The following is a 12324-nucleotide window of genomic DNA, read 5'->3' as shown; positions in this document are numbered from 1 at the left end:
ACCAACACAAGTGCCACAAAAGAGAGAGCGAGCAATTGAGAGCTACTCAATTGAGTTTAGCCCTAGTGCCTTGTGAGATACATTGAGAGATAGTGTGTGCTTCATCTTTGTGTTCATTTGCGCGTGGAGTTTTGACTCCCATTCAAACTTCCTCCAAAGTGTTGGAGGCTTGTAAAAGCTAGCAAGAGACACCAAAGAGTGTGGTGGTCCTTGTGGGATCGAGAGTGATCCTTGAGAAGAAGAAGAGCTCACCGATCCTTGTGTGATCGGTGGGGAGAGGGAAAGGGTTGAAAAAGACCCGTCCTTGAGTGGACTCCTCAACGGGGACTAGGCCTTCGAGGGCCGAACCTCGGTAAAACAAATCATCCGTGTCATTTGTGTTTATTGCTTGTGATTTGTTTGTCTTTCCTTCTCTAAGTTTTCTTGCGCTATTCTTTGTCAATATCATTTGGTGTTGCTTCAAGTTAAATTCTCATTTAGTGAAGCAACACTTCGCAAGAAAGAAACTTGACTTATTGCTCTTCTCATCTAAGCCTTCTTGCTTTACTATCCATATATCTAGTAGTTGTATTGTTTATCAATTCCGCATTATTTCATAGCAACTGTGGTTACAAGCAAAGGACTTAGTTCTTATACTCCGATAATCATATTTCTTGTTCTAACCACTAATCAAAGGATCTAGTTGGGGATAAAGTTTTAATCTACAGGCTTCGCCTATTCACCCCCCCCTCTAGGCGACTTTCAGTTATGGAATATGAAATAAAAGCAAAACATGTCACAACATCACAACCATATCATACATATGCAATAACACAAAGTGTATCATACAATGCATAAAAAGCATAAAACAAAGTGCATAGTGCATATCATATAGAGAGAGTATAATAGATGAAAACAAATGTATTTTATACCCTTCAATCTCTCCCACTCCCCATGCTCCCAAGAGGGGAGGACAAAGATGTGTCTGCAACAAAAGTGTATGAAGCAAGCTAAAATTGTTGGATGTATTGAGTATCATCATAATCCATATTGTCCACAACTATCTAAGTGTGTGTTTGGGTGGAAAGTACTAAAGCTTGGTCAGTTGACAGAGTGGTGCTTCCAAGAGCTATAGACAAACATTGAGTGTTAGTAGCTACCATTGTTGCTGGATTTATAAGCATAGGTGTGAGTTGAGCATCATATGTGGCACCTAGAGAGGTCGGATGGTTCGCGCCACGAAAGGTCCACGTGGTGGCTCGAACAATCCACGTGTAGATCAGATCAAGCGAGATAACCCCTTTTTATGCGTACTTATCCAACTAATCACGTGGATTCTGTTAGAGAATGCCTAGAAATAGGTCCAGACCCCCTGTATATATGAAGGAGTACAATCGATTGCAGACATCACCAATCGAACCAATTAATCAATATTTCAATTCATTTACTTTCTTGCCCTAAGAGTAGTAGTAATTAGCCTAGTCTTAGTCTTCCTCGACAAGATCACCATCAAATCCGTAATTGCTAGGGGGTAGACGTAGGTGGGGCAGTCGGGCTCAGTCTCTTGTTCTACGGATCACAGACGGTTTGGCTGGACAACGCGGACGGTCCGGGTCTCTGTAGGACGGTCCGGGCAACTCGAGTGAACGGTCCGGCAGCGTCTATGGATAGCAGCGACTACGTACCTTCAAGCCACGATGACCCAAAATAGATAATTGGAAGGAAAATTTAGCAAAAGCACCTGCTCGACTGATTAAAGCCGACCCAACTTTTGATCAATTATTGTCCAAATATATCAACAAAAGTGTCGTGCCTCGTGACCAGCCAGCAAAGCGACCTTGCTCGCCCACCCAAGAAAGATAGGTTTAATTACTTGTGCAACTTGCTCGTGCCTCGTAATGTATGTGTTGCGCTGACACGGATGGGTTTAATCCCTATGGAACGAGCGTTGCCCCGTACACATGTTGGCTCGTATTTGTTATCCCAATCAATCTCCCACCCGATGTGTGCTTTCAAAGGCAGAACATATTCGTGTCGTTGATAATTCCGGGACACTCGGGGAATAAAATGGGCGTGTATATGGAGACTTTGATTGATGAATTGGTACGTGCTTGGGAGGAAGGGGTATGGACGTATGATTGAGCTTAAAGAGGTGCTTTGCCGAGTGTCAAGGTCATATCACTCGGCAAAGAAGGAGCACCTGGGCACCGATAAAGCTTCTTTGCCGAGTGCTATGACCCTGACACTCGGCAAAGAAGCAAGCTTTGCCGAGTGCCTCCTAACGCACTCGGCAAAGAAACTGGCAAAGGGGCCCGCTGGCGGCCTCGTTGCCGAGTGCTATTTTGGCTAACACTTGGCAAAGAGGGAAACTCTTTTGTCGAGTGTTATCTGATACACTCGGCAAATATATACTATTTGCCGAGTGTCACCTAGTACACTCAACAAAGGCGTTGTCTTCGTTAACAGCCGCCGTGACGGCGGCTGTTCTTTGCCGAGTACCGAGTGACACTCGACAAAGTATTTGTCAAGTGCCCGATGAAAAGTTCTTGGCAAATAAGTCGTTGCCGATGTACAGTATGTCGAGCTTTATTTGTCGAGTGTCACACTCGACAAAACCTTCGCCGAGTATTTTTCAGGGTTTCCCGAGTGCTTCAGACACTCGGCAAAGAACCTGATTTCGGTAGTGATTAAACTTGGCACAATAGATTGGAAGTATTGACACGTTCTCCTGGTTGAACTATTGAGAGATTACACATCATATTTTATGCATATACATTTTATTATAAAGAAATAGTGAGTAGCGTGCCATGTTTACTTCTTTGTCTTTTTATGCTGGTTGAAAGAACTATAGTCTTTGTATATACTCTGATCGAACCATTCATTCATAAATGACCACCCTCTATTATAAATATACCATTACTCATAGGTAGTTACATTTATATAAAATACTATCATATTAGAGTCTTAAACGGTAACCAATTGTCCGACCGACATATACTACCTGCCAAACGAAAAGGCAGAATGACCACTGAAACGATATTTATAATACAAGTATGGTTAGGACTGGGAGTGAGATAACTTTGGATTATCTTGCTAATAATTAGTTAGCTAGTCCATTAACTAGGTATATTTGGTTTTATTCTAGCTAATTTTTAGCGTCTAACTGTTTGCTACTTGGATCCAAAGTATTTTATGTGTCTTAGTTTTGCTAAGTGGATGGGTAACCAAGCTAAGTAGCTTAGTATTTTCTCTACCTCATAATAAATATAGTTCTAGTATTTAAAATCTATCTTAACAATAATACACATCTACTAGCTTTGAGGTAACGTGATTTTGGCAGTTTTTTTTTTCTATTTCAAAAGTACAATCATTATTATTTTTATATATGTGTGTGTAATTTTTTCCCTAGTTTGCAACAAATCCTTAAAGTATACTATACTTGTTTTGGGATGGGGTGAGTAGTGTTTGGTTGAGAATTATTAGAGGAGAATGGAGTGACTCCATTCATATTTTTTAGATGTTTGGTTTCCAACGAAAGAGAAGCGGAGCGGCTCCTAGAGTCCCGATATGGAAATATACTCCAAATATTTGGGAGGCCCCGCGCTCCACCAAAACGATCGGACACGAACACTCTCCCGGACGCGAGCGCTCTCCTCCCCTACACACTCATATGACTCTACAACCAAACAAAGAACGAAGCAGCTCCACTTTATTCTTGTTTTCAACCAAACAAAAAAATAAAACGGCTCTGTTCTGTCTGCCAAATTAACACACATAATAGAACGATTGCATTCTTAGAAACTGAAATGGAGCCACTCCATTAATTAGAGTTGGCTCCCCAACAAAAAACCAACCAAACCGCATCAAAGTTGAAGGTGTTGCATCCTTGAGACAAAGCACATCCTTTGGATTTTGCTGTGTTAGGTAGCTCCGCCGCTGTGAAGCTAGCTAGGTGTGTGGAATAGAAATGAAGGGCGCAGCTAGCTCATGGCTACTAGCTAACAGCGCACGAGCGAGCATGGTAATAACTATGTTTTTGCCAAGGCATCATATATTGTACTGTCGTCTCTCTCTCTCTCTCTGTTTTTGCCAAGGCATCATATATTGTACTGTGTCGAGGATAGAAAATGTAACCCTCGAGACGAGGGAGACTCCTAGCCCTATGCTACGTACTACGCAGCTGAAAGAGTCGAGCTTTCACAAAAGTTGTGGGGGAAAGAACGGTGGTAGGCTTTATTCTTGGGCGCGTGCATGGCTTTGGCATCACATGACATGAGCAGCTGCGGCATTGCCTAGCCTTTGCTAATAAGCTTGGCCAAATGACCTCTTATTTGATGTGGTGTCTATATATTTATATTTAATCAAGCTTTAGATAATTTAACAAAGAAGAACTGTGTTGTTCCCCACATCAAACAACTACACTACACTAGTGTAATGAAGATGTGGGTGGCCAACGTAGTATATATACTCGCTCCAGTACGGGTCCTGTTGCGCTTTCTCTTTTTTGCCAAAGTGTGGAGCATCTGCTTGGCTGGAGTTCCCAGGAGGGAAAACCGGCCCTCAAATGCTCGGATGACAGGTGGTATTGGCTGCTGCAGATCTGCTTTGCACGACAGCCAAGGGATGGAGAAGGAAGGAAGGAAGGAAGGAGTGGCTAGCTAGCTGCTGGCCCTGTGGCTGACTGACTGACTACTGCGAGTGACACCGAGGCGAGCCTGTGAGCGCGCGACTGCGCGTGAGTGCAAACATGGCGTGCTGCCACCTGCGTCGTCTGCGACTGTCTCGGCCACCGGCCGGGGCCTCTCCCTCTCCCGCGCCCCGATGCTATCCAGCACAGCACAGCACAGCCTCTGTCTCGCCAGCCAACGTACCTTTCATGTACAACAACAACAACGTATCTTATCTTCATCTTTATCCAACTGCATGCATTTCTTTTCTACTGCACCAGCAGCAGGATGATTATTGTCTGGATGAATTGAATGAATATGAATCGTCGTGGATAGCAGCAGCAGCCAGCAGCAGCGATGGTTCTGTTTGCTCCTGCAGCCTGAACCTGAATAATAATGGCGCCTCGCTAGCTAGAGTACCTCGGCCCTACAGTAACCAACAGTACGTGCTAGTAAACTCAGCAGCTGCTGCTGCTCACTGTCGTATTGGCACTGCTTCTAGCGCAACGAAAGGAGACCAAAGCAAAGCAAAGCAACCCTAACCTAGCATGGGGCATATGGCGATCAATGGCGTTGGCGCCTAGCGCAGCAGCAGGTACTACGTACTACAGTGCTCCAATAATCGCTACAGCTAGCTCTTCACGATAGGAGCTCTCGATCCAATGAACATGCACGATACATAGCGGCTACCTATAGCTCTTCTCTGAATCTGTTCCTCGCTCCTTGTTGCATTGTCCTCGGAGGGACCGATCGAGACTAGCTTCAGCTGGCTTCCAGTTGCACTTCGCTCTCTCTCTCTCTCACACACACACACAAAATCACAAACTGCATGCCAGCCAGCACAGGCACGCACTCCAGTTCAGTTCGTCGCTCCCAAAAAAAGAAACAGATTCGGTGGGCGCTGTTGATCTTCTCGTACCACCTCTTTCTCTCGCTTCTCGCTTGCTTGCAAAATATCTACGCACTCCAACAATCCCTAAGCACCGGCTACTATTTAATGCCTATCACTAGTTTTAGGTCAAACAATTGTAGCTTTTTTTGTTGCCGCACATGGATTGCGACCATACACTAACGAAACATACTGCAAAGCCTCGAAAACACTTGGAAAACTTTTTGCCGAGTATGACACTCGGAAAATTAAAGAGGACTCGGTGAACTGTACATCGACATTGACCTCTTTGTCGAGTACCACCTGTTGCTCGACAAAGAAAAGTCACTGTGACAGCGACAAGTGGTGGTGACAGCGACTTTGCCGAGTATCTGTCTGCCTAGCACTCGGCAAAGGGAGCACCAGTGAGCCCCTTTGTCGAGTGTGTTGGGAGGCACTAAGAACATCTAAAGTCACATATCTTTCCCTCTCTGGTCGAATGAGCAGGTGCTTGTTATGAAGTATGGGTCGCTGAGGGAGACTCATGGGGCCTCACAAGTAGACTCGCGTCGAACCAAAGGTGCCAGAACCATCGTCGTCCTGCTATGCCTCGTCGTCATCCAGCTAAGCGTCATCATTGTCGTCCTACTACACCACATCGACAACGACGTGCTACACCGCGCCGTACACCTGCTAGTGCATGTCCTCATCCTATTATGCCCCCTCCGTCCTACGGGTGGTCCTCCTCCCCCTCCTCGTCCTCATCCCACCGCCCACCATGTTTGTCCAGCCACCTGCAATTAAGAATAAGCATATATATAAAAATACGTATTTAGAAACATATGTGAAATAAATAAAATATAACATTACATCAATGAAAAGAATTCATGATCAGCATTAGCCGGATCATAAGTCTCATCGTCACTATCAACCATTTCATAGTTAATACCATCTGAAGGCGCAAGTTCGTCATTGTCATTGTCTAAATGTAATCCTTCAAGCATTTCTAAGTCATTCTCAATTTGCACCTCATCATCCTCCTCGTCATCAACCATTTCAATATCTACTTCCATTTCGGTCGCTTTGGTTAAGTCTATCTCAAAATATTCTTCTAGACCATCTTCTGAAAGAACTCTTTGTCATGTGTTTGGGTCTAAGTTATAATCTTCATAGTCTGGAACGGGTAATTTACCGTGCGCTGATACCTTATACACAACATCCTAACTCTTAAGATGCTCTTTCGTTTGGCACGCATATGAGAGATAATACACTTGTGTGGCCTATTGGGCCACGATATAGACATTGTCTCCTGGTAAGATGGAATCTTGTCGAATTTCTACTGGCCCAATATTAGTATGTGTACATATCGTCATTTCAGGGTCAAACCAATGTCATTTGAATATCACTGGAGTAAGAGGTTTGGACCTATGAAAATTGAGTTCATATAATTCTTCAATTCTTCCATAATACTCGACCTCATCAAGCCTGGGAGTAAAAACTCAAGAACATGTGGTTTTTCGATTGGACCGAATTTAGTCGTAGCTTGTTGCGAAAACAGTATCCATTAACATCATACCTAGAAAATGCCCTAAACCTATAGGAAAAGCCATTGTCTCCTTGCCTCAACTCAGCACCCATAGACGACCTTTGGCCCTGCATGTTCAAACACGCTAGATTGTTATATTATTCACACGTAAGAGCAATTTCAAATGACAAACTAAGTATGTTACCTCCTGTTTGAACCAGAAAATGAAATCAGGCAATCCATTTCCTGCACCCTTTATAAAAAGGGTATCATATTCCCGTGGAGTTGGATCCGTTGATCGATGCTAGAATTCATCAAAAAATTGATCCATCTATGGCATCATCTCATCAATGTTGAACCACTTGCGCGTCTGAGTTGCCCTCGAAAAATGCTGAGGTCAGATTCATTTTCGCTATCATTGTAACGAGGGGTTGGATTATGCACGCTCTGGGGTTTGTCACCATAATAGGTTGTTGTGAAGTTTGACACCTCCTCCAGTATGTATGACTCTGCAATGGAAGCCTTGATTTTGTATTTATTTCTACATTTCTTTTGAATAGTCTTTAGGCATCTCACGATTGGATAGCACCAACGTCCCTGCACGCCCCCCATTCGTGCCTCATACGGGAGATGCAGAATCAAATGCCGTATCAGATTGAAGAAGACGAGAGGAAAGGTCTTCTCCAGCTTACACGATAACATGGGTGCCATTCTTTCCATGTTTGCAATCATGGTCCGAGGTAACTCTTTTGCACAAAGCTGGCGGAAGAAATAGCTTAACTCTGCAAGTACTAGCTAGACATGCTCAGGGACATATCCTCGAACCATCGCCGGAAGAATTCATTCAATTCATATGTGAAACTCATGACTCTTCATCCCTAAGACTCACACAGTAGATAAGTTCACCCCCTATTGAGGTTAGTTGCATACCTATCAGGGAACATTAACATCTTGATCCACTCTAATACTTCCTCTGGGCCCTACTCAAGACGAAATCGGTCTAAGGCCTTCTCCATGTCTTTCCACTACTAGGCAACTTCATCTCTTGGTTTGGTCTATCACATAACGCTGCTAGATCCACTCTTTCCTTTATGTCACCCTTTGACTTATCAGGAATGTCCATGAGTGTTGCTCAAAGTGTCTCTGTGACATTCTTTTCAATGTGCATCATGTTAATGTTGTGTGGAAGGAGAAAGCCATCGTAATAGGGGAGCCGAGTCAAGCCTGACTTATGGGTCCACATATGTTGCTCAGCATGTCCCAGAAAACCACCTTTTGTATTGACCACGAGACCATTTATCTGTTGACAAACTTCGGTGTTAGTCATCATTGCAAGTGGGATATCAAACTTGTGGCATTAGATGCACAAATAAAAGTGCCAATATTAATGAATATATATTTTTATTCGTCTATATTTTCCTTTTCCAGTTCCAAAAAGATTCAAACCCAATTTTAAATTCCTGGTTTAAATTTCAGAATTTCAAATATTAAATACATTTAATTGTAAATATAACATCTACCGTTTCTAATATTATTATTTATTATTTTCCTTGTCATCTATTTATGGGAGGAATAAATGGTTTCATAAACATTTTCTTTCTCATTTTCCCATTTTAGGTTTTCATTTAAAAATGGGAGATCTAATTTGTGTTGTCAATAAAATGCATTACCACGAAACTATTGGCAAGAGGTAAACTTTACTTTATCTGCTTATTAGTTGCGTAACTAATTTAATCTTATCAATTGATTATGAATAGGAAATGTCCTACTAAATTCCAAATGTTTCAAAAATTCTAGAACCACTATAATAGATATTCTTATTTCTTTATTTTATTATTTTATGATATTTTTTCTTTTACCAATTTTAGGTCTTACAGCCGGCCGCTCGAGCACGACAGAGCGACGACATCGACAGCGGAGCGAGCGAGGCGGCGACGACAGTGTGTGACGAGAGTTTTGCGCTCGGCAAAGAAGGTCTGTGCCGAGTGTCATTGTTCTCCAATAGTGGCACTCGGCAAAGCATGATTTGCCGAGTGTCTGATAAATTGCCCTCGGTAAAGATGTGGGCAATCGACAAAGAGCCGAATTACTGTAGTGATATGTCTCTCACAATCATGACAAAAATAATCTAACACCCTGTTTGGATCCTTAGAATTGAATTCCATTTTAATAATAGTAATTTAAAAAAAATGGTTTTATGCAAAATATATTTATATACTATTATTAACAATATGTTGTAGACATTTATGTGCTACTTTTTTACTATAGGGTAGTGACTGGTGAGCCGAAGAACGTTTTATAAGTTACAAAGTAGAAACATATTTCGTTGATACATAAAATCATTTCCTATACTTCACCTCATGAATTTTAGATATGCTTATGTCTGAACTCTGGAAAGAAAAGTGGTGGAATGTCAATTTCTAAACTAAATAAGCTATTTTATTAAGTAAAATGAATAGATTCGAACGGCTCGTAAGATTTATATTTCCTTCTAGCGAGTCTCAACGTGAGTTTTTATTAGTGAAGTTTTCTCCCTTAATTTGTGCTGAAAAGGAACTTGCATCGCTTATATGTACAACTGCGCAATAATTCCATTTCTTCTTCTTCGTCAGCTATATTATTATATGTATACAGGTAATAACTTTGGTTGAAAGATGCAATGATTGCCATCATTAGCAGATATAGGCTTGCTAGTTGCTGCCCCCCCTTTTTTTTGTTGCTTACAAGAGAGGCTTAATCATGTATCTTAGTGCAGCTGTTTAGCCTCTCATTGGACCAGCGCGGCAGCTAGTATACGATGTGTGATTCTTCGTCACTCAAAGCCAAAGGTGATGCTGTTTCATACAACGGGAACCGATGAATTAATAAATCCCAAAACTACAAAATAGATCAATATATCTATGTATCTACCTATATATGCTGCCGGCAAAAAGGACTCGCGCGGAATGAAACCCATTGAGGTCTTGTTCGTTTCCGTCGGATTGCACCCGGAATCGTTCCAGCTAATCAAAGTTTATATAAATTAGAGAAACAATCCGGTCAGGAATCGTTCCGACCCACCAATCCAACAGAAACGAACAAGACCTGAGGGGAACTCAGTCTGATGCTCCTCCACTATATATAATCACTTGTGTTCCTGATAATAGTTGGAGACAGCACATTATATTATTATTCATCAGTGCCACATGTATCTCCGCTAGCATATTATATACCAGTCTATCAATCCGTGCTATCACACGGGCTACAATTTTAGAACATATAAGTATCAGGTAATGCTTGATATATAGTCTTTTATTCTAAATCTATCACAAGATATTTTTCCTTTTCTGTTTTTTTACTACGTATCTAGACAGTACATCTAAATGTACAGTAAAAGCTATATATTTAGAAGACCCAAAACCATCTTATAATTTGAAGCGAGAGAGAGTACAACTCACTAATAAAGAACTTACTTATATTAAACTGGACACTTTTTCTTTATTTAGTATAATATATACTCTGTAGTCTATATCTAGTTATTGTAAATTTATTAATTACTATTTATTTGAAGAAAGTATAAATTATATTTTTTGTGTATATTCATATTTTTATTTTCATGACATCATCTCTATATATTTTAATATACAATTACTCCAAAACCTTACCATTAGCTATGGAGGTTTCTTGTTGCATCATGTATTTCATGAAGTAAACGATCTAAATGTTTAGTTTTCTTTTTTTTCAATATCAACTGCTACAACTTTTCTCTTGCTTAAGTTGAAACTCTTGTACTTGTTGTAGATTTCATCAACTCACATTTTTTATATATTTTTAAAATAAGAATTTTTGGTCATATAATATGTTCTTAACTACTATAAAAGCATAATCTATTATTAGAAACATGCACCATATCGCTTAAGATAAATTATAGAGCTTGAAGTGAGATCTTGAACATGGGTAGTAATGCTAACCTCAAAAGAATTTTAGTATCTAACCCTTATAATGGTCGATATTTTACTCTAAAGTGTTCTTAAAGGGCCAAAAAAATATAACCATAAGTGGTACCCCAACACGCTTCTCAAGATAATTGAATGTTACCTATCAAGAAAAATATTTGCAATTATGGTTATACTACAATATAGACATATCAACATTTACTTAAATATATCCAAACTAACAATGTATATAAATTATATGTTATGGTTATTAATATGGTTTTAAAAAATCTGTTAGTACCATTAGTATATTAGTGTTAAGAAAGTATTATTTTATTTGATGAAACATAACATATGTGTTTTATTGCTCATGCATGTTGGTACTACGTGTATAATTACTTTATGACAAAGGGGATAAGTGAAAGTCGCCTAGAGGGGGTGGATAGGCGGAAACTGAAATTTACAAACTTTAAGCACACTTCAAGTCGGGTTTAGCGTTAGAATAAATGTTAAGTCTGGGAGAGAGGGGAAAACAAATCAACCAAGAAAATAAGGCGCGCGGGTGACACGGTGATTTGTTTTACCGAGGTTCGCTTCCAAAGAACCTAGTCCCCGTTGAGGTGGTCACAAAGACCGACCCTTTCTCTCTCTCAAACGGTCACTTAGACCGAGTGAGCTTTCTTCCTTGATTTCCTGGGTCACTTAGACCTCGCAAGGACCACCGCACAATTGGTGTCTCTTGCTTCGCTTACAAAGCTTTGAGAGTAAGAATGAGAGAAAGAAGAAAGTCAACCAAGCAACAAGAGCAACAAAGAATACAAGACGATCTTCTCACAAGTCCTAAAATACTAGTTAAATTATGGACTTTGATTGGATCGGATGCTTTGATTTGTGTCTTGGAGTGTTGTATTTTGCTCATGTATTGAATAAGGAGTAGTGAATGCTTGGATAGTTGGAGTGGAGGTGGTTGCGGGGTATTTATAGCCCCCAACCACCAATTCAACCGTTGGGGCAGGCTGCTGTCGATGGGCGCACCGGACAGTCCAGTGCGCCACCGGACAGTGTCCGGTGCGCCAGCCACGTCACCCAACCGTTAGGGTTCTGACGGTTTCGACTGTTAGAGCTTTGTCTTCATGTGGCACCAGACAGGTATTGTTCACTGTCCGGTGCGCCTTCTGACGGCTGCTCTGGCTCTACGCGAACTGTCCGCGCATTGTAGCTTCTGCAGGCGACCGTTGGAGCCGACCGTTGCGCTGTCTAGCCATTGCTCCGCTGGTGCACCGGACAGTCTGGTGAATTATAGCGGAGCGCGACCTTAGAAACCCGAATGTGAAGAGTTTGAAGGCGACCGACCCTGGTGCACCGGACAGT

Source organism: Zea mays, chromosome 7, assembly GCF_902167145.1.
Source record: "Zea mays cultivar B73 chromosome 7, Zm-B73-REFERENCE-NAM-5.0, whole genome shotgun sequence".
Classification (NCBI taxonomy): Eukaryota; Viridiplantae; Streptophyta; class Magnoliopsida; order Poales; family Poaceae; genus Zea; species Zea mays.
The sequence above is the reverse complement of the archived record's forward strand: the minus strand, read 5'-3'. Positions refer to the sequence as shown.